At 46.5% G+C, this 27105-nt stretch overlaps 2 protein-coding genes across 18 annotated transcripts in view; one reads left to right on the top strand and one right to left on the bottom strand.

Annotated features, from left to right (window-relative positions):
• The window catches only part of LOC100398008 (uncharacterized), a 115299-nt gene that overhangs the window by 24500 nt on the left and 63694 nt on the right, over positions 1-27105 (bottom strand). For 5 of the 10 annotated variants that reach the window (XM_078347069.1, XM_078347060.1, XM_078347059.1 and 2 more), the window contains one exon: positions 1-9640. This exon is cut by the window's left edge and continues 24500 nt beyond it. The gene's annotated coding sequence lies outside the window, so the exon portion shown is untranslated. Of the gene's footprint in view, positions 11837-16363; positions 16475-27105 lie in introns of all 10 variants that reach the window. The other 5 variants (XM_078347065.1, XM_078347066.1, XM_078347061.1 and 2 more) reach the window with 4 other exon arrangements.
• Positions 7440-27105, top strand: part of LOC118146714 (ATP-binding cassette sub-family C member 6-like) — a 48575-nt gene continuing 28909 nt past the window's right edge. For 5 of the 8 annotated variants that reach the window (XR_013525419.1, XR_013525425.1, XR_013525422.1 and 2 more), the window contains exons 1-5: positions 9269-9582; positions 11672-11867; positions 12945-13137; positions 17495-20287; positions 20564-20704. The gene's annotated coding sequence lies outside the window, so the exon portion shown is untranslated. Of the gene's footprint in view, positions 7549-9268; positions 9583-11671; positions 11868-12944; positions 13138-17494; positions 20288-20563; positions 20705-27105 lie in introns of those variants that run through there. The other 3 variants (XR_013525421.1, XR_013525423.1, XR_013525424.1) reach the window with 3 other exon arrangements.

Below are 27105 nucleotides of genomic sequence, written 5' to 3' on the forward strand. Positions count from 1 at the left end.
GCTGGCCTGTAATTCCTGACCTCATGATCTATTCTCCTCGGCCTCCCAAGGTGCTGGGATTACAGGCGTGAGCCCAAGGTGCTGGGATTACAGGAGTGAACCCCTGCTTCTAGCCTATTTCGTTTTCTCTTTGAGACAGGATCTCACTCTGTTGTCCAGGCCGGAGTGCAGTGGTGCAATCTCGGTGCACTGCAGACTTCACCTCCTGGGCTCAAGGAATCCTCCTGCCTCAGCCTTTTAAGTAGCTGGGACTACAGGTGTGCACCACCATGCCCTGCTAACTTTTGTAATTTTTTTAGAGATGGGATTTCACCACATTGTCCTGGTTGGTCTTGAACTCCTGCGCTGAAGCCATCTGTCCACCTTGGCTTCCCAAAGTGTTGGAATTATAGGTGTTAGCGTGCTGGTCAAAAAACAGTGAGTGAGTGTTCTGATGAGCTTGTGGGTTCCTCTGCTACACAATTATTTTCCCAGGTCTTCAAGTACCCTTTTCCTTTCAGTGCAGATGGTGCAGTCCAAGATCCCTTTAATTCTGGGGCTCACTGGGGCAGCTGTAACGCAGCATAGCCATATTACTTTCATTATTTTCTGGGAGACTGCCTGGGTCCCTAGACCACCACATGCCTCGTGGTGCAGATGACTGCGGGGATGTGGCCCTGGAGGTTGTGTTCCTGCTCCAGGTGGGAGATGGCATCCTGGGAAATGCCTTCCTTTTTTTCATTCGCAGCTCCTCCTTTCTCACCGAGCACAGACTGAAGTCCACAGACTTCATTCTGTCCAACTTAGTTGTGGCCAGCTCCTTTGTTCTTCTCTCCAAGGCGATACATCAGATGATGGAAGATTTGGGACTTTCACACGCTCTGAAGAATTTGGGGTGTCAAGTAGTTTATTACATCCACAGAGCATCCCCTGGTCTTTCACTTGGCACTGCCTGTTTGCTGTGCTGCCTTCAGGCGGTCACTGGCAGCCCCAGAAGTAGGGTGTGGGTCGCTTTCAGAGGCAAGATAACCAAGAATGTTGGCTCCTCCTGCCTCCTCTGCTTGACCCCGAATCTGGCAATCAACAGCATGTCTGCCATCCAAATCAGTGTGTCAGTGTGAGCTCTCTGTGGCGGGAATGTCTGCGATCCCACTATCCTTTCTGGGAGCCACGATAGTGGTCCTCATGGTCTCAGCCAGTGTCTACATGGGATGTCTCCTGCACAGACAGCACCGGAGGATTCAACATGTTCACAGCCCTAGCCTCACCCACAGGACCTCACCAAGATGAGGACCACTCAGACCATCCTACTCTTGGTGGCTAACTTCACCCCATTTTACTTTCTCAATTCCATTTATATATTTTATGACAGAATGTCTTTTAGTTCCTACTTGTGGCTGCAGCACACCCTTAAGTTTCTTGCTACGTGTTTTCCCTCCCTCCACCCCTCGGTGCTAGTCCTCCAGAACTCCGGAGCCCTGGTGTCTAGCTTAGCTTTGAGGCCACGGAACCCTGCAGCCTGATCCCTGACCCACAGCTGCTGGGTCTTCCATCTCCCGTGTGTATGTGTTTTCGCCCCCTCGCTTTCTTCCTTCCACAGACTTCAGACGAAAACCTCCTTTGAGTCTCTCCTGCCTTGCCTGGGAGGACGTGAGAGGCCTTTCAAGGAGTGAGACTCTCAAAGCAACACATGCAGCACAATACAAAGGGTCTTCAATTTACCATGTTTGAGGAGATGACAATTAATTTATCATCATTATATTGCTCCAGGAGGATATATTACTGATATATATAAATTTTATATTATGTAACTATTATATTACTGATGTTTTTCTTCTATATGTGGCAGAGAGAAAGGTAGATACTGTGTGGAAGAATGCTTTTGAGATTTTGATACATTTCATTGTTGTAATAGGAAATAACGTAAAATAAAATAAGAGTATAGCACGTATAATTAACAGGCTTTGTTTTTTTCTGAGACAGAATTTCACTTTTGTTGCCCAGGCTGGAGCAAAATGGCGCGATTTCGGCTCACTGCAACCTTCGCCTCCTGGGTTCAAGCAATTCTCTCGCCTCAGCCTCCAGAGTAGCTGGGATTCCTAGCCTGCGCCATCATGCCCAGGTAATTTTTTTGGTATTTTTAGTAGAGACAGGGTTTCTCCGTGTTGGCCAGGCTGGTCTGCAACTCCCCACCTCAGGTGATCCACCCACCTCTGCCTCTCAAAATGCCGGGATTACAGGCATGAGCCACCACGCCCAGTTCATCAGGCATATTTTTATCATAGCACTTGAAGGCTGTTTGATTTTAGACAAAGTAAGCATTCTAAGTTTCAGTATTCTTTTATGTCATAGGATTATAGTAAAAACAATATAATAATATATTAAAAGTATGCCTAGGAATTAGCATATGATGTTATATATATTTCACTTAATTAATGATAGTCACTTTAATTAGAAAAAAACCGGGCGCGGTGGCTCACGCCTGTAATCCCAGCACTTTGGGAGGCCGAGGCGGGTGGATCACGAGGTCAAGAGATCGAGACCATCCTGGTCAACATGGTGAAACCCCATCTCTACTAAAAATTACAAAAAATTAGCTGGGCACGGTGGCGCGTGCCTGTAATCCCAGCTACTCAGGAGGCTGAGGCAGGAGAATTGCCTGAACCCAGGAGGCGGAGGTTGTGGTGAGCCGAGATCGCGCCATTGCACTCCAGCCTGGGTAACAAGAGCGAAACTCCATCTCAAAAAAAAAAAAAAATATTGACAGTAAGAATCATCAGTAGAGGTGACACTTCAGGAATATCATAACCACATTTTTATCTTAAGGTAATGTTATTACTTGTAACAAACTATAGCAATTGCATTTCATTGACCACATATTCTAAGTCAGAGATTCTATAGACAGTGTTTATCATTAGCATACCTCTTTGGCATAATTATTGACCTTTTCCATGTTAATGACTTAGGTCCGGTATTATTCCCTGATTATTTCAAGGTCACATAGCAGGTAAGTGAAGGGAAAGCTTTTTAACCCAGGGCTATTTGGCCAAAGCTTCGTTTTCCATATAATTTAGTGTTGCATGAAAAGAGATTTAATGAAGAACATTGGGCTGTGAGCCTGAATGGGGAAAAGAACACTGCTTCACTTCAAAAGGGGGCAATACATATCGCTTGAGGATTAATAGGTGTGGTGTTTGTGAATTCCTAACAGCAGCCTAAGGAATGGTCGGTGGGCAAAACCTGCTCCACCCCTTCCTCAAATGCCAGGAAGCCATGGAAAGTCTTCCTGCAGGCGTGGAGGGAAAATGCAGATGCTCCTAACTGTGCGTAAACAGATAAAACTCAATCCATGTCAGAAGTTGTAATGCAGAGCTATTACAGGATAGCGTTAATGCTGGGGTTAGGGTTCAGGGCTTAGAAGTTAGGATTTGTGATGGGGTTCTGGTTTGGTTCTGGTTGGTGTATGGATTGGGTTAGGATTGCGGGTGGGCAGCCCCGAGGGAGCTGGACCAGGACGGTCGCCCTCTGCCGGCTTCCCTGCCACGCCTTAAGCATCGGGATTTTTTCACCCGTCGCTCTATGCACCTTCCTCGAAGGCTTAGTGTTCCACGGCCCCTTTTCTTGTGGCCCACTCAGCAGGGCTCTCCTCATTGCTCGCTCCACTCAGGGACACTTTTGTCCTGTCTCTTTGACCTAAGAATGCCCTCGGCAGCTGGACATCAGGTTAGGTGGTTGCTCTGGTGGGCACGAAGGAGGACAGCATGAGCCTCAACCTCCAGACCTGTTGTCCCATGTCTGAGATCAGGGCATTTTAATGCTTGTTTTCTAGCCTTGTAAACTCAGGGGACAAAATAACTTGCCTTCTCAGGCTGTGGTTCTCCTACATGTCCCAATTGTACTAGTCCATCTCTGCTCTCCCACCTGCTCCCTCTGATTTGGTCGTAATGGCCTCTTATCTCTGACAGAGCCCAGGCTGATAACTTTGTGCACTTTATGGTCACCAGCTCCTCCTCCGTGCACCTGCTCTGACCCTCTCTGCAGCTGCCCTCTGTGACCCTCAGAGTGACTCTGCTCCATGTGTAACACATTCGCCTCCTAACACTATTCACTTCAGGGTCCTGTTGGAAGAGAGTCTGGTCATGATCACTGCCAAGCACTTACAATGGCACCTGATGGGTAGAAAGAGGACTGGATGGGTCGGTTTACCCAATGTCTCCCTGAGACAGAGCCTTTCCTGATGAATAGAAAGATAACTGGGTGGGTCTTGTCACTCAGTGTCACCCTTGACAGAGCCTTTCCTGATGGGTAGAAGGATGGCTGGGTGGGTCTTGTTACTCAGTGCCCCCCAAGACAGAGCCAGTCCGAATGGGCAGAAAGAGGACTGGGTGGATCTACTCAGGCAGTGTCCCTTCGAGCCTGTCCTGATGGGCAGAAAGAGGATTGGGCGTGTCTGGTCACCGAGTGTCCCCTGAGACACAGTCTGTCCTTGAATTATCTTTTCCAGCCCCTCGGGGCTAGTCCCTGGATCTCCCAGTTCCATCTGAATTCCCTGTTATTTTTTGCTTGCTGTTGAGTGGAGCCAGCCCCTGCCTCCTCGCCAGGTGAGGTCCTCTCTGAGCCCTGTGTTTTGCTTTCCACTTCTGGATCTGCAGCTGATGGTGATTGAGGAGGGCTCGGCGGGTGCTGCTGGAGTGAATGACGTGGGAAAAGATAAACAAGGGGCAGGAGTGACTTATGGTTGTTACTCAACCTGGAACTGGGTGGGTGGGGGGTGCTGCGGGGCAATAGTCTCTCCTGAGTCCAGAGTGGGAGGGTCTTTACAGGATCAGGAGGTACCCAGATGAGAAAGCAGGCCTTGAGCCTGGCAGAGGGAGCCTCTATTTGTAACACTGTGTTTCTTCCAGGTGCAGTGTCCGAATGGACAGGTCTCCTGTGTTGCGTTCTGGGAAGCCAGGGTGCTCCTTGAGTTTTCAGAGGGCAGCCTGGGCTTAGGCATCCCTTGCGAGCTGGGCCAGCACCCCAGCAAAAGCAGGTGTGGTTAGTACGGGTGTTTAACACGGTGAGTTACAGAGCTTTATCACTAATTAAAAATAGAAGTCTCCAGAACTCCCTCAGGGGTTCTTTTGAGAATCATTGAGAGATCCTTTGCTTATTGTGATGTTGGAATAGTTTGATTAGCACCTCCCCAAGGTGAAGAGTTGTAGTGGAGAAACATTTATGAGATCAGAAATCAGAAACATTTGAGAAACATTCATGAGATCAGAAATCGAAGGTTGCTGAGCATGTACAGCAACAGGTGGCTGGCTTACACCTGTGACCCCAGCACTTTGGGAGGCCAAGGCGGGTAGATCACCTGAGGTCAGGAGTTTGAGACCAGCCTGTCCAACATGGTAAAACCCTGTCTCTACTAAAAATTCAAAAATTAGCTGGCCATGGTGGTGGGAGCCTGTACTCCCAGCTACTCGGGAGGCTGAGGCAGGAGAATCACTTGAAGCCGGAAGGCAGAAGTTGCAGTGAGCCAAGATTTCGCCACTGCACTCCAGCCTGGGCAACAGAGTGAGACTCTGTCTCAAAAAAAAAAAAAAAGTGATCAGAAGTAATCACATGTGGGTGTATACTTGCTGCACTGTTATGCAATCCACCTGCAATAAATTCGAGTTCCCGTTGCAATTTCTACTGCATTTACAGGAAGATTCTAGCCGTTTTGCTGGGCATGGGCTCAGGCCTATAATCCCAGCACTTTGAGAGGCCAAGGCAGGTGGATCAGTTTAGCCCAGGAGTTTAGGGCCAGCCTGAGTCACATGGCGAAACCCCATCTCTACTAAAGATACAAAGACGTAACAAGCTGTGGTGGCACATGCCTGTAGTCCCAGCTACTTGCGAGGCTGAAGTGGGAGGATTGCTTGAGCCCAGAAGGATGAGGCTGGAGTGAACTGAGATTGCACCACTGCACCCCAGCCTGGAGAATGGAGCAAGACTCTGTTTCAAAAAAAAAATTAGCCATTTTAGTAGATATTCAGTGCTATCCTCGTTGTTGTTTTAAGTTGCTTTTTCCTCATGACAAGTGTTAGTATTATTATTTTTGATGTTTTTGTTTATTCTATGGTTGCTACCAAAAAAAGCATGCATGTATTGCACCATAGAAAACCAAGTGTTGTCTGGCATGCTTGTAATCCCAGCATTTTGAGAGACTGAGCTGGGAGGACCACTTGAGCCCCGGAGTTTGAGGTTGCATTGAGCTGTGATCTCACCACTACACTCCAGCTTGGGCAACAGAGGGAGACCTTAGCTTTTGATATTATATCTAATAACTCATTCCAAAACCCAACACCATGTAGATTTTTCTGTATTAAAACATGGCATTTGAAGATTTAAGTCTGTTCTCTATTTTGACTGACTTTTTTCAGGAAGTTCGTGTCTTTGTTCACAGTTTTCTGATATGGTTTCTAGTTGTTCTGTTACCATTTGTGGAAAACACTTTTCTTTCTCCATTGAATTGCCCTTGCTCCCTCTGACTGCACCACAGGAAGAGCAGGTGTGGATGGTCTGCTGGTTTAACACAGCGAGTTACAGAGCTTTATCACTCAAAAAACAGAAGTATCAGGCCAGGCGCGGTGGCTCACGCCTGTAATCCCAGCACTTTGGGAGGCCAAGGCGGGTGGATCACGAGGTCAAGAGATCGAGACCATCCTGGTCAACATGGTGAAACCCCGTCTCTACTAAAAACACAAAAAATTAGCTGGTCGTGGTGGCACGTGCCTGTAATCCCAGCTACTCCCGAGGCTGAGGCAGGAGAATTGCCTGAACCCAGGAGGCGGAGGTTGCAGTGAGCCGAGATCGCGCCATTGCACTCCAGCCTGGGTAACAAGAGCGAAACTCCGTCTCAAAAAAAAAAAAAAAAAAAATAGAAGTATCTAGAATTCCTTCAGGGGTTCTGTTGAGAGACACTGAGAGATTCTTTGTGATGTCTGAATTTTTGGTTGGGGACTCTCCATAGCGGAGAGTTGTAGTGGAGAAAGCAAGGGTTTGTTGTTGTTGTAAGGTTTATTGCTGAGGTAAAATGAGGAAACTGAGGCAAGTATAAGAAAATGAGAAGCTAGGAGGCTGAGGCAGGAGAATTTCCTGAACCCAGGAGGCGGAGGTTGTGGTGAGCAGAGATCGCGCCATTGCACTCCAGCCTGGGTAACAAGAGCGAAACTCCATCTCAAAAAAAAAAAAAAAAAAAAAAAAAAAAAAAGAAACTGAGAAGCTAATCTATTCAACTCCCAGGCGAGGTTTGGAGGTCCAGGAAGGGGCCAAAGAAGTCACACCCGGCTGTTTAGGGCGTGGGGTTTTATGGGGAGGGAAGGCAATTGATTGGCTATTGGGGAAACAAAGGGAAGGCAATTTCATTGGCTGTTGAGAGGCAGAAAGTTTCTGGAGGTAGCTGTCATTGGTAGGTGGGCGGGACCTTGGGTAAGTGGGCCTTGATTGGCTATACAGGAAACAAAGTGACGGCAATTTCATTGGCTGTTGAGAGGCAGGAAATGTCTGGAGCTAGCTGTCATTGGTGGGTGGGCAGGACCTTGGGTAAGTGGGCCTTCTGGGGGCGTATGGGGCAGACCACTACCAGGCAGGGTTTGGTGGGGGCTTCTTTTAAAAAATTCTTTTGCAGGTTTTTCAACAGCGGGCTGGGGGTGGGATGCATAGTTTAGAGCTGAGTGTGGCCTTGGGTATGATATGCAGAGGCGGCTGTGGGGAAGCCACGTGGTCAGGCCAGATAACGAGCTTGGGTGATGACGTAGTTCTCAGGCGCGGAGAGGGAGGGATGTGTCCGTCTGACTCCCGGAGAGGAAACCGGCCTTGCAGTTGTTGTTGTTGTTTGATTCTGTTTCATTTTCATTTTTATTTTATTTTTATTGAGACAGAGTCCTACTCTGTTGCTCAGGCTGGAGTACAGTGGTGTGATCTCAGCGCACTGCAACCTCTCCCCTCCAGTTCAAGTGGTTCTCCTGCCTCAGCCTGCTGGGTAGCTGGGATTACAGGCACGTGCCACCACGCCCCACTAATTTTTGTATTTTTAGTAGAGAGGAGGTTTTGCCATATTGGCCAGGCTGGTCTCGAACCACCCACCTTGGCCTTCCTTTGCCCCATTTGAAAAAAATCAGTTGGCTTAAGTATATGATGGGGTTCGCTATTCTGTATCTAGTCGTTCACCGATATCACATTTTCTTTATTACTGTGGCTTTACGTAAGTGTTTAGATCTGGTTGTATAACGTTTTAAACTTCGCTCTTCAGCCTTATGTCATCCATTCTGGGTTTAGGTAGTTGTTTGATTGTGATTTGGCTTAATCTATAGATCAAGTTTGAAAGAACTGTCACCTTCAGAATAACGACTGTATTTCTGGAAAACAAGTAATATCTCTGCATTTACATATACATATATATTGTAAATATTTTTTGAGATGGAGTTCAGCTCTTGCTGCCTAGACTGGAGTGCAGTGGCTCTATCTCTGCTCACTGCAACCTCCACCTCCTGGGTTCAAGCAATTCTCCTGCCTCAGCCTCCTGAGTAGCTGGGATTACAGGCACATGCCACCACACCTGGGTAATTTCTGTACTTTTTAGTAACGACTGGGTTTCTCCATGTTGGTCAGGCTGGTCTTGAATTCCTGACCTCAGATGATCCACCTGCCTCGGCCTTCCAAAGTTCTGGGATTACAGGCGTGAGCCACCATGGCTGGCCTTATATATGTTTGTTTTTATTTATCTCAACTGTGATTCATGGTTTTCTAAAGGCTTTTTTATATGCTTTGTGAGATTTATACTTAATGGTTCGATTTGGGGAGTGCTGTTGTAAATGGTATTTTAATATTTTAAGTTCTAATTATTCCTACACGTTATTGTTGATGCAAAAAAAAAAAAAAAAGAAATCAGTTGAGTTTTGTCAATTGTGCATCTTCTTTGCTTCTTCTTATCCCCGTTGGTTGTGATCGAGGCACGGGATGGTGGGCTTGATTTCAGTTGAAATTTCCAAAACTATGGCCTGGAACAATCCCAACACTGAATTTCAGTGATTCAGCAGGACTGCTGGAGAGGGTGCCCCGGCTGCTAGCGGGAGATGTGGTGACCGCACTAAGAGGGCCCTGCAGTGGCCCTAGCCGCCAGCAGGGGGCGCCCGATGCTGCGTTTTCAGATCCCTGACGCTACGCATGACGTCACGACGCGTAACGGCGCGCGTGGCGTCACGGCGCATGGCGTCACGGCGCACGTGTCTGGCGGTCTGCCGAGTCGGGTTCTAGTAAGAGCAGACCTTGTGGGCACCGCGAGGGCGGAGCTGCGTTCCCTTCAGCACAGACCCGCGGGCACCGGGAAGGCAGACAGCGCTCTCAGCACAGACCCTGGGGGCACCGGGCCGCGTCCACGGTGAGTGAGTGAAATCCTACCTGTTTGCAGCCCTGACTGCTGGGGCCGGAGACTAGGAAGAAGGTCTCGGTGTGGAAAACGACACCAGAAGCCCCCCTGAATCCTGCCCGCCGAGGTTCTCCCCACCCCAGGCCAGTGGCCGCAGTGCGACGTCCACACTGGAGCCTCAGAACGCAAATAGAGCGTCCCTAAGGCAGGTAAGACTTCCGAAGCACGAACACAGCGCCCGCAGTGTGGCGTTTATGTAGAAAACACCTGCAATGCAAAGGCAAAGCCTCAGTACAAAAATGTTACCGTAAAACCCGCGGTACCCACGCGGCCCCGCCAACACGGCACTCAGGAATCAACACTGACATATCAGCGCAGACGTGGAAAGTAATGTGTGATCAGGGTTTAGGGTGAGGATTAGGGCCAGGGGTTAGCGTTAGAGTTAGGGGTTACCAGAAGAATTTTACGCGAAATAAATTTAAACAGTGTATTTGAGCAAAGGAATGATTCATGAATCACACCTGAAGCACCACAATGCGGCTTCCAGCTCTCAGTGGCGGCAGCAAAGTGAGGTTTCTCACTGGCTCCAGCTGGGCGACCGCCTGTTGTGAGGATGGTTCCCTCAGCGTCCCTAGTTATACAGCCCAGTGGTGGCGGGGCGTTTTGTCACTGACTGGTTGCTTGGCTAATTTTTTAGGTCAGTATAAATGCCTCCAAGTTCGGTTTCCATTTGCTTACGCAAGACCTCGGACTAACTCCTCCTTTTTTGCTTTAACATGTCAAAATAGTAGTTCGTCTTCATTTTACTTCCCTGACATTAACAGAAATAAATTCACATTTTTGTTGTTATTCAGAAAACCGGTTTAATTGGCAACCTATTTGTGATGGTGCATGAAATAATGCCTGTTAATCATTAGTATCTTAGATTAGATGAAATATATGAACCCTGTTAACCTTCGTTATCAAACCACAGCAGGAATTGAGTTTCTTTTTTTCTCCTAGGCTTTAGCCATTTAAAATACACTCAAGCATCTCCTAAACATGTGGATACTTTCTGAGTAACTTGTCCTTAGTGATTTCATCTTTGTGCGAACACCATAGAGTGTCCTTATAAAACCCGGTTGGTGGAGCCCACTCCACACGTAAGTTATAGGTATAGCCTATTGCTCCCAGGCTGCAAACCTGTATAGGATGTGTCTGTACTGGGGCTGTAGTCAACTGTCACACTGTGGTGATTGTTGATTGTGATCCCAAAATAGCTGAGTCAGGTCTCAGTGTAGAAAGCTTATTTTGCCAAGGTTAAGGACATGCCCATGACACGGCCTCAGGAGGTCCTGACAGCATGGGCCCAAGGTGGTCAGGGCAGAGCTTGCTTTTATACATTTTAGAGAGACATGAGACATAGTCAGTATGTGTAAGATGTACAGTCGTTTGGTTCAGTCAGGTGGAACAACTAGAAGTAGGAAGTAGGGGTGCTTCTAGGTCAGAAGTAGATAAAACAAAAGGTTGCATTCTTTTGAATCCTTGATCAGCCTTCCACTGAATACACAATTTACTCAGGTTCAGTTAATCTGCATTTTTACATAAACAATAGGGCAGAGGAATGGCGTGATCTCGGCCCACCACAACCTCCTCAGGTTCAAGCGATTGTCTTGCCTCAGCCTCCAGAGTAGCTGGGATTACAGGCATGCACCACCACACCTGGGTAATTTTTGTATTTTTACTAGAGACAGGGTTTCTCCATGTTTGTCAGGCTGGTCTCAAACTCCTGACCTCAGGTGATCCCCCTTACTTGGCATCCCAAAGTGCTGGAATTACAGGTGTGAGCCATCATTGCCTGGCCAGGAAGCTTATTTTGATTCTGACATTGTCGACTGTATCTCAGGCATAACTTGTTTTCATTGGAGGATTAAATACTGCTTTGGTGTTTGATTACACAAATAAGGCACACATTCCTTTTTATCATATTCATTGCTAGCTATGTTGACATCTAAACTTAGAAACATACCAGAGGCTGGGCTTCCAGGAATTCTCTGTAATACTCTAAGTTATTTTCATCCACAAGACACAGCGACATCTAAAGTCACATTGATTGTCCTGTTCCTTTTGTTTCTCTAGTTTAGTCAATTTCTGCAAAGCATCTTTGTGGGAATACCTTTGACTATCCCTTTAAAGTCTCTGTATTAGAAAGCATCCTGCTGAAACATTGAGTAACGATGGTCATGAATTCTGTTTCCATTCTTCCTGTCTTTGAATATTTTTTTCCAGTGGCAAATATTTGCTTTTGTTGTATTGTAGCCAAAAAGAATGCTGGGAAACAAAGACAAGCAGATACGTGATCCAGTCACAATCAATTTGCTATTTTAACTGTTTAAGTTACACTTTTGAAGACGTCCAGCTGTAAATTGAAGTAGTTTCCAAAACATGAATATTTTTTCCCTGGTTCTGAGCTGACCAACTTTCCTAGGGAGGGAAGTACACCACAAGAAAAAAGGTATGATAAATATGTTTACGTATATGTGTTATTTTAACATAAAACATGAAAAAGACGTTTCTTTGAAATTATATATTTGCATAATTTGCTTTGTAGCATTATGAATGCTTTTACTGTAAAAAGTAGAAGTGCCAATTACTACTTATTAATAGCACAAATAAGCAGATATTTGAAAAAAATTACAATTTTTCAATAAAGGTTTTATTTTAAATTAGTTTTAGATTAACACTGAAATTGGAAAGAAAACCCCGCAGATTTCCAATATAGGCCCAACCTAGTTTCCTCTCCTATTAACATATCAACACGTATCAGTTATGTTATTAACATCTTTTTTTTTTGAGGTGGAGTCTTGCTCTGTCACCCTGGTTGGAGTGCAGTGGCACGATCTTGGCTCAGTGCAACCTCCGCCTCCCATGTTTAAGCGATTCTCCTGCATCAGCCTCCCAAGTAGCTGGGATTACAGGTGCCCACCACCACGCTTGGCTAGTTTTTTGTATATTTAGTAGAGATGGGGTTTCGTCATGTTTGCCAGGCTGATCTGAAATTCCTGACCTCATGATTTAACCGTCTCAGCCTACCAAAGTTCTGAGATGACAGGCAGGAGCCACCATGCCCAGCCTGCTAGCTGTATATTTGCTTTGGCTGGGTATCTGTACAGATATTTACCCTGTTTTAAAAATCACGTATGTGTTTTGTAAATATCTTCTCACGTCTGTCTTGTCTTTTTGTTCTCTGAATACAGTTTTTCTCAGTGGAATATTTAGTTTTATAAAGTCTGTGTTGTCAGTATTTTCATGAATTGGCGTTTGATGTTGTGTATTAAAACTCAACACCAAACCCAACGTCACATAGATTTCTTTTAGTATTTTTATAGTTTTGCATTTCAAATTATAGTCTATGGACTACTTTGAGTAGGTTTTTGTGTTTTTTAAATTTGTGTATATATTCGTTTCATTCTACATGGCTTCCAAAGTCTTACAGCACCATTTTTGGAAAGGATATGGCTACAGTGGGCTTCATGTCTGTTAGAATTTCCAAAATTATTACATTGAATAAACTGAATATTGAATTTTGTAGTATTTCGGGACAGCCAGGACGGGTTGCACATCCACTGAGAAACTGTGAGCAAGAGCGTCTGTGAGCTCTGGTGCCACCAGAGGGCGCACGAACCCACCCCTGACCAACTTCCCTCTGAGGTGCCAGAAGCAGCAAGGAGCTTCGACTTCCTCAGGGCAGCACCAGGGTCATGTCAACTAAGTCTTGTTCATTGGTGAGTAAAAAGCTTCCTTTCCATGGCCCTGAGTGCAGAGCAGAGAGTCTTTAGAGTACTCAGCAAAGGAAGAAATTCATCTAGAAAAGTGAAATCCCCAAATCCCATCCTTACCACTACACCCTGATGTCATTGTCAACGTCCCAGACACAGTGGCTGCTGAGATGTGTTCTCACAGTGGCCTCCAATATAATAATCACACCGTGCCCTAACATTACTGTGATACCCGTTCCGTGCCCTAACACCAATGTAATATCCACACCATACTGTAACGCTAATCTGATATCCACACCGTTGCCTCTGATACTAACGTAATACTAGCCACACCGTGCCCTAATGTTCCCCAACACCAGTATCATATGTACACCATGCCCTAACATTACTATGATGTCCACACCATGCCCTAACACCAATATAATATCCACACCCTACCCTAATGCTAGGCTGATGTCCACACCGTTGCTTCTGATACTAACGTAATACTAGCCACACCGTGCCCTAACATTACTGTGATACCCATTCCGTGCCCTAACACCAGTGTAATATCCACACCATACCCTAATGCTAGGCTGATGTCCACACCATTGCTTCTGATACTAACGTAATACTAGCCACACCGTGCCCTAACATTACTGTGATACCCATTCTGTGCCCTAACACCAGTGTAATATCCACACCATACCCTAATGCTAGGCTGATGTCCACACCATTGCCTCTGATTCTAACGTAATACTAGCCACACCGTGCCCTAATGTTCCCCAGCACCAGTATCATATATATACCATGCCCTAACGGTAATATCCGCACTGTGCTATAACACTATTGTATCCACACAGTAGCCTCTAATACTAATAAATAATATTTACTAAGTGGAGTCTGTTGACATTGAGGCTTTTATAAGGGTTCACAGGTTTGGATGAGGCATAGCCTCTGTAGTGGATTTTGCTGATGTCTTTGCTTTTCTGGCATAGCATTGATATGGTTTTAAAAAGTAATTTACTTTTTAATAATGTCATACTTCTAGCAAACTTCCAGTAGCAGTGCAAAATATAGCCTGTTTCTTTTGTTAGGTTCCCCAGCAGTCATTGCTGTACCAGATTTGCAGTGTCCCACTAAATACTCTGGTATGTTTTACCCAAAGCACGGACACTCTCCCAGGTTACCACCACATGACCCCTCGATCAGGAAATCAGCACGCTACATGATAATTCAGTTCACAAACTCATTTCACTTTTACCTCCTGCCCCATCTGGGAGTATAATGTGTTTTTTATTCTGATCCAGTTTTCCTGGCACTGTTTCCAGGACTTTCCTGCATATTTATGATCTTGACACATTTAAAGAGCATACAGGTTTTTGTTTGAACACCTTTGTTTTCAGGTCTTTGGGGTATATACCTAGGAATGGAATCACTGAGTCATACAGTAAATCTATTTGTAACTGTTTGAAGAAACACCAAATTATTTTACACATAGGCTGCACCGTTTCATATTGTCACAAGCAGTGTTTCATAGTTCAAGTTTCTGCACATCTTTGTCAACACTTGTTTTCTTTTAGTGTAACTATTCTAGTGTGAGTTAAGGGATATCTCTTTATGGTTTTAATTATTACTAATGATGTTAAGCATCTTGCTTCTTGGTGCAGTGTGTGTGAAAGTCCTTTGTCAATTTTTAGGTAGGGTTGTCTTCGTTGTTGAGTTATAAAAGTTATGTATAGATTCTGGATAACAGACTCTTATAAAGTATCTAATGTGCAGATTTTTTCTTCCATTTTGTGGGTTACTGGAAAATAGCAAGAGTTCATGTGTGATCTCTGCTGTGGGGTCCTGAGACAGAGCTCTAAGACTTTGGGATGTATGAAGTGATGTGTCTTTCATGTGCTCATGAGATGACTGATGGCTGGGGGCACCTGGACAGCCTCTGTGGGGCTGGCTGCCAAGGGCACCAACCTTGTCATTGGAGGATTTGAAATTTCATCTCCCCTCCCATCTCTGTGAAGAGGAGAGGTGCTGATGGTTGAGTTGATCACCTGTGGCCACTCAATGTAAGCAATCTGCCTACGTAATAAAGGACCGGGCTGGGAGAGTGCGAGCTTCTGTGTTGCTGGACTTGGTGAGATGCTGGGAGGATCATATCTGGAGAGGGCATGGGAGGCCTGCACCCCTTCCACATACTTCACATTGTGCCTCTCTTTATCTGACTGTTCATTTGTAGCCTTTAAAATATCCTTGACAGTAAGTGAGCATTAGTAAGTACACTGTTGTCATGGGTTCTGTAATGTGCTGTAGTAAATTGCTGAACCCAATAAGGGTGTTGTGGGAGCCTCCAATCTGTGGCCAGGTCAGACATAAGGCAACTGGGAACCTACTATTTGTAATTGTCATCTTATAACTAAGTACCCGTATTTTCTTAAAGAAGGAATGAATTACTTTTACTGTTTTTCTTGTCCTATGCTTCCTACTTAGCTCTTTAGGAATGCAATTATAAGCTTTACTGTCTCTCCACAAGATACTTGCTACACTGCAAGCTTTTCTGTGTGTTGACTTAGAAGTTCCAGGGACCAAACTCTACAAACTAGGTGTCTCTGGAACTCTCCACTACCAGGAGATTGCCAGGAGACAGCAGTCAGTTTACAACCTAGCTCTGCCCATGGTGCAAGACCACCTAATGGATGAAACATCAGAGCAAGTCCCGCAGACCCTGCACCTCCTCACCCCATCCCCTGCATGCCATTCTGCCAAGTCCATTTTTTAAAGCTCCCACTTTCTGCCCTGAAAGTGGAAGCGGTTTCCTTTTTTTTTTTTTTTTTTTTTTTTTTTTGAGACAGAGTTTTGCTGTTGTCACCCAGACTGGAGTGCAATGGCGGGATCTCGGCTCACCGCAACCTCCGCCTCCTGGGTTCAAGCAATTCTCCTGCCTCAGCCTCCCGAGTAGCTGGGACTACAGGCGCGCACTGCCATGCCCAGCTAATTTTTGTATTTTTAGTAGAGACGGGGTTTCATCTTGTTGTCCAGGATGGTCTTGATCTCTTGACTTCGTGATCCACCCGCCTCGGCCTCCTGAAGTGCTGGGATTACAGGTGTGAGCCACCGCGCCCAGCCTGAAGCGGTTTCCTTAAGGCAGAGCCTGTATGTTCCCTTCAGCTAAGCTCTGGCATAAAGTCACTTTCTTTTTACCATCCTTGTCTTTGTCAATTGAATTTGCAAGCAACAAGCAGCACGAACTTACCTTCCTAGGACTAAGCTGCCCTTAGCTGGTGGGGTCTGATGCTTTCTCCAGGTAGTGTCAGAATTGGCTTGCACTGTGGGACACCCAGCTGGTAGCCACGATTTGGTCTGTCTGGAGAAAAACCCACGCAGCTGTTAATAGAAGTGTCGAGTGTTGACAGAAGACAGTCGTTTTTCCTGTTACAACAATTCTGTCTTTCAGCTTTTCTCTTCATGTCTTCTGAGGTATAAAAGTTTCGAATTTTGAGGAAATCAGTTGATTTATTTTTCCTTTTGTGGTTTGTGGTTTTCGTGTCAGATCTAAGAAACTATTGCTACATCCAAGGTCATGAAGGTTTACCTGTATGTTTTCTCTAGAGATTTTAGTTTTGCCATATTTAGATCTTTGATCCATTTTAACTTAAACTTTTTGTGTGATACGAGGTAAGGATACAATTTCACATCCCTTTATGTGGATTGCAAGTCGCCTTACATCACTTACTGAGGACAGCATTTCCCCCCAGTTTAACGGTTATGGACCTTGTCTCAAATCAGTTGAGTGTGGAGGTATTGTTTTACGTCTGGCCAACATGGCAAAAACCTGTCCCTACAGACAATACAGAATTAGGCAGGCCACCATTGATTTAATAGGCTAAAAAATCATGTTCATGGTGTCTGATGCTTTCAAAATGCTGTTGGTTTACATTTTCTATTATGTTGAAGATTCTTAAGTCTACATTTCTGAGGTTATAGATCAGTCCTTGAAGTGGCGTGGCACTGAGTAGGAGAGGTCAGGATGGGATTGTGAATAGACTGCGGTATTTCCAGAGTTAGTGTGTCAGGGTATTACACAATCAGGAGATAGGGCTTTAAAGGTTATGAGTTTACCAGCTGAAGATGATAGTATAAGGGCTGCAAGACAGGAGGTTCCATTTGGTGTTTATAGTGGAGATTAGTGGAGAGATGAGGTGAGTAACAGGGTTAGGTTGAGAGGTCAGGATTGAGGCGAAGGGTTAGGGTGAGGTGGGTTAGGGTAAGTTTAAAGTTGTCTGAAGACGATGTGGAGTGAATTTCTGCATTACTCGTATAATGAGCATCCGTGTTCATTACATTTCCTGTGGTTTCCATTTAACTGTCCCTTCTTCACTTTCAGAAACACATGGGCTAGCAGGCTCCATGTCAGTTTGCATTTCCAGAACGGTGGCGCTGCATACTTCGCCCTCTGACTTCAAGAGCACGTGTCCACCATCAGCGCCATGAGCGCGAGGGCCCTGCAGTGCCCCCGGCTGCCAGCAAAGGTGCGTGAGCCCAGCTTTTCTAATCCCGAGGCCACAGCGTCCCACCCATTTCTTCTGCACAGGCCCCTGCGAGGGCAGGAGCCAGGTTCTCCTCATCACAGACCAGGGGACGCCCCTCACTTTGGGACACCTCCAGCCCGCATCCATGGTGAGTAAACTCTTTCCTGTTTGCCACCCTGACTGCCGAGGGGCAGAGACTCTTCACATGGAAAATTAGAAATGAAAAACAACGGTGAATCCAGTGCAGCCAGGGTTCTTTCTCTGCACCCAAGGCGATGTGGCCACGGGGTTGCGCCGCAGGCTTGGAACAGAAATGCGGCGTCAGGAGAGCAAATAGAACACCCACCACCCTGAGAATAACCCCTTATAATACCAGTAACACTCTGTCTGTGGTGCACTGTAAGCACTCATACAGACGTCACACGCATTAGGGGAACACGGCAGCTGATGCGCAGGTCTGATCCCGGGAATGTGGATGTGTCTCTCAGAGTGCACAGAATGCCCTTGAATGCACACATATCACCCATAACACCCATGACGCAGACTAACGCGGCACCTGTCACACTCATATAACCCCAGAACATGCATGTGTCTCTTAGAGCACGCACATATCACCCAGAAGCCTGTGACAACATCAGACTCAGAGTGCACACACCTGGAACACAGAAATGAGACTGACTATCCCAACACCTGTCACACCCATATAACCCCTGGAACACGCATATGTCCCTCAGAGCGCATACGTATGCCCAGAACGCCAGTGACAGTGTCAGAGTGCACACATCACTCGGAATGCACAAGTGATACTGTCAGATTAACCCAGTACCCACCACACTCATTTAACCCCTGGAACATGCATGTGCCCCTCAGAACACACACGTCACCTGGAATGACTGTTACACCATTAGACTGAGAGTGCTCTTATCACCCAGAATGCACAGGTGATGCTGTCAGACTAACCCAATAACCCAACACCTGTCACACTCATATAACCCAAGAACATGCATGTGTCCCTCAGAACACACATGTAATGCTCGAAACGACCATGACACCGTCAGTCTAACCCAACACCCGTCACAATCATATCACCCCCAGAACATGCGTGTGTCCCTCAGAACACACGTGTAATGCTCGGAATGACCATACACCGTCAGTCTAACCCAACACCCGTCACAATCATATCACCCCCAGAACACGCATGTGCCCGTCAGGGCACACATATCACCCAGAACTCCCATGACACCGTAAGACTGACGCAACAACCATCGCATGCATATAACCCTGGGAACACGCATGTGTCCCTTAGAACACACATATCACTCGCGACGCAAACATGGCCTTTGGAGCGTCCACAGCACCAAGTGTGGGACCCTCTGGCTCTCGCCGAGGTGCTGGGTTCCCAGCCTGTGCGGGGTTGGGTTTGGGTTGGATTTGGCCTCTGTTATGAAGTGTGGTGATGTTGTTTCTGCCTTTCTGACGTCATATTGACAGGGTTGTTGTAAAAAGTAGTTGACTTCCCAGTAACGTCATACTTCCGGGAAACTTGGGATTGCAGTTAGTGTGACTTCTCCTGTCTCTCCGATTCCCCAGCAGTTACTGCTGTGCCAGATTTGCAGGTTCACACAAAATACCCCCAAGCATTTCACCAAAAGCAGAAACACTCCTCCAGGTGACCCCCATGTAACCCCAAATCAGGAAATACAAGGTTTCTTTCTCTTCTTTCTTTTTTTTTGAGATGGAGTGTTGCTCTGTTGCCAGCCTGGAGTGCAGTGGCATGTTCTCGGCTCACTGCAACCGCCACCTCCCAGGTTCAAGGGATTCTCCTGCCTCAGCCTCCCCAGTAGCTGGGATCACAGGCATGCGCTACCACACGCCGCTAATTTTTTGTGATTTTGGTAGAGAAGGGGTTTCACCATGTTGGCCAGGATGGTCCTGCTTTCTTGACCTCATGATCCTCCCGCCTCAGCCTCCCAAAGTGTTGGGATGACGTGTGTGAGCCACTGTGCCCAGCCGAAAATATAAGATTTCTTTGTGAAAGTCCAGTCCACAGACCTTCACTTCACTGCACGCTCCTGTTGGCAGAAAAATGTCTCTTTCCATGTGGGCCCAATTTTCCTTTTTGGGAATTGTTCCTGACACTTGCAATTTTCTTTCTTTTTTTTTTTGTTTGAGGTGGAGTTTTGCTCTTTTGGCATAGGCTGGAGTGCAGTGGCATGATATCTGCTCACTGCAGTCTCCACCTCCCAGGTGCAAGAGAGTCTCCTGCCTCAGCCTCCCAAGTAGCTGGAATTACAGGCATCCACCATCACACCCAGCTAATTTTTTGTATTTTTAGTAGAGACTGGATTCCACCATGTTGGCCAGGCTGGTCTCAAACTCGTGACCTCAGGTGATCCACCCACCTCGGCCTCCCAGAGTGCTGGGATTGCAGGCATCAGCCACTATGCCCAGCTGACTCAGTTGTCACAGCCCTGACAGATGTAAAGAGCAGAGATGACTCCACGCTGGGTCTACCCAGCCTTTCCTCCTGTACAGGTGCAGACCCTGCATTCCTGATAGGACCACCCTAGCCTGGTGCCGTGCTCTCCTCAGTGCAGCCCACCTGGAGGAGCTTCCGTCCATCCCACAACCACTGGCGATCTCACTTGGTAATGGCAGCATATTTATTGACAGTCACGGATTTCCTCCTGTCAGGCTGTGGGTTTCCCAATGGCCTTAGAACCACGGCCTCCAGACCCTGAGTGCTCCTGCCTGCTGCCATCTCCCATCCAGTCTGCTACACCTGCCTGCAGTCCCATAGCAGTTATGTTATCTAAAAGTAGAAAAGTTAATAATGTGATTTTTCTAAAGTCAAGGAAATAATCCATTATTCATTAGATCATCTGTGAGATGACCCTCAATTTTTCTTTTCTTTTTTTTTGGAGATGGAGTCTCCCTGTTTGGCTCAGGCTGGAGTGCAGTGCACAATCTCTGCTCATCATAGCCTCCACCTCCCGGGTTCAAGTGATTTTCATGCCTCAGTCTCCTGAGTAGCTGGGACTACAGGCACCTGCCACCACACCCAGGTAATTTTTGTCTTTTTAATAGAGATGGGGTTTCACTATGTTGGCAGGGTTGGTCTCAAACTCCTGACCTCATGATCCACCTGTCCCAGCCTGTGAAATGTGCTGGGTGTTAGCTGGCATGCCCAGCCTATTCAACTTTTTGAGGGAATATCAAACTGTGTTAAAAGTAGGCTGCACCATTTTATGTTCCACATACGGTATTTAAGGGTGGTGATTTCTCTCTGACCTTGCCAACACTTGTTATTTTGCATTTCTTAAATCATAGTCTTTCTAGTGTGTGTGAAGGAGTATGTCATCGTGATTTCAGTTTAGATGGCCATGATGATAATGGTATTCATCGTCTTTTTATGCGCTTGTTTTCCATTTGTATGTTTTACTGGCGAAGTGTGTGTTCCACTGTTTCTCCATTTTGTAATTTGGTTGTTTTTGTTTTGAGTTATCCAAATTATACATTGTGGTTAACAGACTGTTGCTAGATATATAATGCACAAATATGCTCTTCTGTTCTGTGGGTTGTGTTTTCACTTGCTTGCTTGCTTGCTTTTTTTTTTTGAGAAGGAGCCTTATTCTGTCACCGAGGCTGGAGTGCAGTGGCACGATCTTGGCTCACTGCAACCTCCACCTCCTGTGTTCAAATGACTCTCCTGCCTGAACCTCCCAACTAGCTGAGATTAGAAGCTCCCCCTACCCTGGCCAGCTAGTTGTTTTGTATTTCTTTTTGAGAGGGAGTCTTGCTCTGTTGCCCAGTGCTATAGCGCAATCTCAGCTCACTGCAGCCCTCACCTCTGGAGTTTAAGGGATTCTCCTGCCTCGGCCTTCAGGTGGGATTATAGGCATGCCCCAGGACGCCTGGCTAATTTTTGTGTTTTTAGTAGAGATGGTGTTTCTCCATGTTGGTCAGGCTGGTCTCGAACTCCTGACCTAAGTGACCCACCTGCCTCGGTTTCCCACAGTGCTGGGATTACAGGTGTGAGCCACTCCCAGGCATTTTGTTTTCCTTTCCTTTTTTTTTTGAGATGGGATCTTGCTTTGTTGGTTAGGCTAGAGTGCAGTGGCCTGATATTGGCTCACTGCAACCTCTGCCTCCTGTGTTCAAGCAATTCTGCCTCAGCCTCCCAAGTAGCTGGGATTACAGGTGCGTTCCAACACGCTCAGCTAATTTTTATATTTTTAGTGGAGATGGGGTTTCGGCGTGTTGGCCAAGCTGGTCTCAAACTCCTGACCTCAAGTGATCCATCCACCTTGGCCTCCCAAAGTGCTGGGATTGCAGGTGTTAGCCACCATGCCTGGCCTTTGTTTTCTGAGACAGGGTGTTGTGTTATCGCCCAGGCTGGAGTGCAGTGGATCCTTGTCTTACTGCAGCCTCCACATTCTGGGCTCAGGCAGTCCTCCCATCTCTCCCCCTCCGAAGTAGCTGGAACTACAGGTGTGTGCCACCATGCCCAGCTAATTTTTGTATTTTTAGTAGAGATAGGGTTCTGCTATGTTGTGGGTGGTGTCAAACTCCTGGACTCAAGTGATCCTTTTGTCTCGGCCTCCCAGTGTGCCTGGATTACAGGCATTAGTTACTGTGCCTGGCCTATTTTTAACTTTGTGAGGAGATACCAAACTATGTTAAAAATCGGCTGCACATCATAAATACTGCACATACAGTATTTAAGGGTTGTAATTTCTCTCCGACCTTGCCGACACTTGTTTTATATTTCTTGGATCTTACCCTTTCTAGTGTGTGTGAGGAGTACGTCAGTATGGTTTCAGTTTAGATGACCGTAATGATAATGGTATTGATCATCTTTTTTTATTGAGATGGAGTTTCACTCTTGTTACCCAGGCTGGAGTGCAATGGCATGATCTCGGCTCACCACAACCTCCGCCTCCCGGGTTCAGGCAATTCTCCTGCCTCAGCCTCCCAAGTAGCTGGGATTACAGGCATGCACCACCATGCCAAGCTAATTTTTGTATTTTTTGTAGAGACGGGGTTTCACCATGTTGGCCAGGATGGTCTCGATCTCTTGACCTCGTGATCCACCCGCCTCGGCCTCCCAAAGTGCTGGGATTACAGGCGTGAGCCACTGCGCCTGGCCACTGATCATCTTTTTATGTGCTTTCCATTTGTATATCTTATTGGCAAAGTGCATGTTCAGCTGTTTCTCCATTTTGTGTTTTGGTCGTTTTTGTTGCTGAGTTATCCACATTGTACATCGCGGTTAACAGACTGGTGTTAGATGTATAATGCACAAATATTTTCTTTCTTTCTGTGCGTTCTTTCTTCACTTTCCTTTCTGTTTTTTTTTTTTTTTTTTTTTTTGAGATACAGTCTTGCTCTGTCGCCCAGGCTGGAGTGCAGTAGTATCTCAGCTCACTGCAACCTCCACCTCCCGAGTTCAAGCTATTCTCTTGCCTCAGCCTCCTGAGTAGCTGGGATTACAGGTGCGCACCACCAAGCCTGGCTAATTTTGTATTTTTAGTAGAGATGGGGTTCTCGATGTTGCTCATGCTGGTCTTGAACTCCTGACCTCAGGTGATCCACCCGCCTCGCCCTCCCAGAGTGCTGGATGACAGGTGTGAGCCGCTGCTCCCTGCCACTCCCAGGCGTTTCGTTTTTCTTTCTTTCTTGCTTTTGAGATGCGATCTTGCTCTGTCGGCCAGGCTGGAGCGCAGTGGCCTGATACTGGCTCACTGCAACCTCTGCCTCCTGGGTTCAAGCAATTCTCCTGCCTCAGCCTCCCAAGTAGCTGGGATTACAGGTGCATGCCACCACACCCGGGTAATTTTTGTATTTTTAGTAGAGACAGGATTTCACTATGTTGGCCAACCTGGTCTCGAACTCCTGACCTCAAGTGATGTATCTGCCTTGGCCTCCCAAAGTGTGCTGGATGACAGGCGTGGCCACCATGCCCGACCTTTCTTTTTGAGACAGGGTGCTGTGCTGTCACCCAGGCTGGAGCGCCATGGTGCAATCTCAGGTTACTGCAACCTCCACATCGTGGATGGAAGCAGTCCTCCCGCCTCAGCCTCCCAAGTAGCTGGGGCTACAGGTGTGTGCCACCATACCCGGCTGAATCTTGTATTTTGAGTAGAGGCAGGGTTTTTCTATGTCTTCCTGCTGGTCTTGATCTCTTGGACTCAAGTCTTGGCCTCCCAGTGTTCTGGGATTACAGGCATTACCTGCTGTACCTGGCCTATTTTTAACTTTGTGAGGAGACACCAAACTATGTTAAAAATAGACCGCACCATCTTATCTTCTACATAAAGTATTTAAGGGTTGTAATTTCTCTGTGACCTTGCCAACACTTGGCCTTTCTAGTGTGTGTGAGGAGTATGTCATTGTGCTTTCAGGTGAGATGGCCATGAGGATAATGCTATTGACCATCTTTTTATGTGCTTGTTTTGCATTTGCGTGTCTTATTGGTGAACTATGTGTTCAGCTGTTTCTCCATTTTGTAATTTTGAGGCTTTTGTTGTTGAGTTCTCCAAATTACACATTGTGGTTAACAGACTGCTTTAGGTATATAATGCACAAATATTTTCTTCCTTCTGTGAGTTGTCTGTTTACTTTTTTTTTTAAGATGGAGTCTTGCTCTATAGTCTTGACTGGAGAACAGTAGCACATTCTCGGGTTACCGCAACCTCTACCTCCTGGCTGAAGTGATTCTCCTGCCTTAGCCTTCTGAGTAGTTGGGCTTACGGGCACGAACCACCACGCATGGCTAATTTTTGTATTTTTAGTAGAGACAGGGTTGCTCGATGTTGGTCAGGCTGGTCGCGAACTCCTGACCTTAGGTGATCCACCCACCTGGGATTCCCCAAAATGCTGGAATTACGGGTGTGAGCCACTGCACCCTGCCACTCCCAGGCATTTTGGTTTTCTTTCTTTTTTTTTTTGAGATGGATCTTGCTCTGTTGGCCAGGCTGGAGTGTAGTGGCCTGATACAGGGTGACTACAACCTCTGCCAATTCTGGGTTCAAGCAATTCTCCTGCCTCAGCCTCCCAAGTAGCTGGATTACAGGTGTGTTTCACCATGCATGGGTAATTATTTTATTTTTAGTAGAGATGGGATTTCAGCATGTTGGCTGAGCTGATCTGTAACTCCTGACCTCAGGTGATCTGTCCACCTCAGCCTCCCAAAGTGCTGGAATTGCAGTTGTTAGCCACCATGCCTGGCCTTTCTTTTTTGAGACAGGATGCTGTGCTGTTGCCCAGGCTGGAGTACAGTGGGGTGATGTTGGCTTACTACAACCTCCACATTCTGGGTTGAAGCAGTCTTCCCGCCTCAGCCTCCCAAGTAGCTGGGACTACAGGTGTGTGACACAATGCCCGGCTAATTTTTGTATTTCTAGTAGAGATGGGGTTTTGCTATATCATCCTGTCTGGTTTTGATCTCTTGGACTCAAGTGGTCCACCTGTCTCGGCCTCCCAGTGTGCTGGGATTACAGGCATTACCTACTGTGCCTGGCCTATTTTTAACTTTTTGAGAAAATACCAAAGTATCTTAGAAATGGGCTGTATCATCTTCTGTTCCATTTAAGCATTTAAGGGTTGTGATTTCTCTCCGACCTTGCCAACACTTGTCCTTTTATATTTCTGGATCTTAGCCTTGCTAGTGTGTGTGAAGGAGTGTGTCACTGTGGTTTCAGGTTAGACGGCCGTAATGATAATGGTATTGATCATCTTTTTGTGTGCCTGTTTTCCATTTGCATGTCTTCTTGAAGGAGTGTGTGTTCAACTGTTTCTCCATTTTGTAATGTGATTGCTTTTGTTGTTTTATCCAAACTATACATTGTGATTAACAGACTGTTGTTACATATTTAATGTACAGAATATTTCTTTCTTTTTTTTTTTTTGAGATGGAGTTTCGCTCTTGTTACCCAGGCTGGAGTGCAATGGCGCGATCTCAGCTCACCGCAACCTCCGCCTCCTGGGTTCAGGCAATTCTCCTGCCTCAGCCTCCTGAGTAGCTGGGATTACAGGCATGCGCCACCATGCCCAGCTAAATTTTTGTATTTTTAGTAGAGACAGGGTTTCACCATGTTGACCAGGATGGTCTCGATCTCTTAACCTCGTGATCCATCCGCCTCGGCCTCCAAAAGTGCTGGGATTACAGGCGTGAGCTACTATGCCCGGCCCAGAATATCTCTTTCTTTCTGTGTGTCTTGTCTTGTCTTGTCTTTTTTTTTTTTTTTTTTTTGAGACGAGGTCTTACTCTTTCACCCAAGCTGGAGCGCAGTTGTGCAATCTCTGCTCACTGCCACCTCCACTTCCCAGGTTCAAGTGATTCTCCTTCCTAAGCGTTCTGAATAGCTGGGATTACAAGCGTGCATCACCATGACCAGCTGACTCTTGTATTTTTAATAGAGATGGGGTTTCAACATGTTGGCCAGGCTGGTCTCAAACTCCTGACCTCAGGTGATCCACCCGCCTCAGCCTCCCAAAATGCTGGGATTACAGGCATGAGCCACTGTGCCCAGCCACTCCCAGGCTTTTGTTTTTCTTTTTTAAGATAAGATCTTGCTCTATGGGCCATGCTGGAGTGCAGTGGCTTCCTATTGGCTCACTGCAATCTCTGCCTCTTGGGTTCAAGCAATTCTCCTGTCTCAGCCTCCCAAGTAGCTGGGATTACAGGTGTGTTCCACCACGCCTGGGCAATATGTGTATTTTTAGTGGAGACGGGATATTGCTATGTTGGCCATGTTGGTCTTGAACTCCTGACTGCAAGTGATCCATCTTCCTCTGCCTCCCAGAGTACTGGGATTGCAGTCGTTAGCCACTATACCTGGCCTTTCTTTTTTGAGACAGGGTGTTGTGCTGTCGCCCAGGCTGCAGTGCAGTGGTGCAATCTCGGCTTACTGCAGCGTCCACTTTCTGGGTTCAAGCAATCCTCCTGCCTCAGCCTCCCAAGTAGCTGGGGCTACAGGTGTGTGCCGCCATGTCTGGCTAATTTTTGTATTTTTAGTAGAGACAGGGTTTTGCTATGTTGTCCTGGCTGGTCTTGAACTCCTGGACTCAAGTGATCCACCTGTCTCGGCCTCCCAATGTGCTGGGATTACAGGCATTACCTACCATGCCTGGCCTATGTTTAACTTTTGAGGAGATACCAAACTATGTTAAAAATAGGCTGCACCATCTTACATTCCACATAAAGTATTTAAGGGTTGTAATTTCCCTCCGACCTTGCCAACACTTGTTTGACATTCTTTGGATCTTATCCTTTCTAGTGTGTGTGAAGGAGTATGTCATCGTGGTTTCAGCTGAGATGGCCGTAATGATAATGGGTAGGGTTGGGGTTGGGGTTAGGGTCAGGGTCAGGGTTAGGGTTTAGGGTTCTGGTTAGGGTTAGGGTTTGAGTTAGGGTTAGTGTTAGGGTTTAAGGTTAGAGTTAGGGTTTGGGTTAGTGCTTAGG

Source organism: Callithrix jacchus, chromosome 13, assembly GCF_049354715.1.
Source record: "Callithrix jacchus isolate 240 chromosome 13, calJac240_pri, whole genome shotgun sequence".
NCBI lineage: Eukaryota > Metazoa > Chordata > Mammalia > Primates > Cebidae > Callithrix > Callithrix jacchus.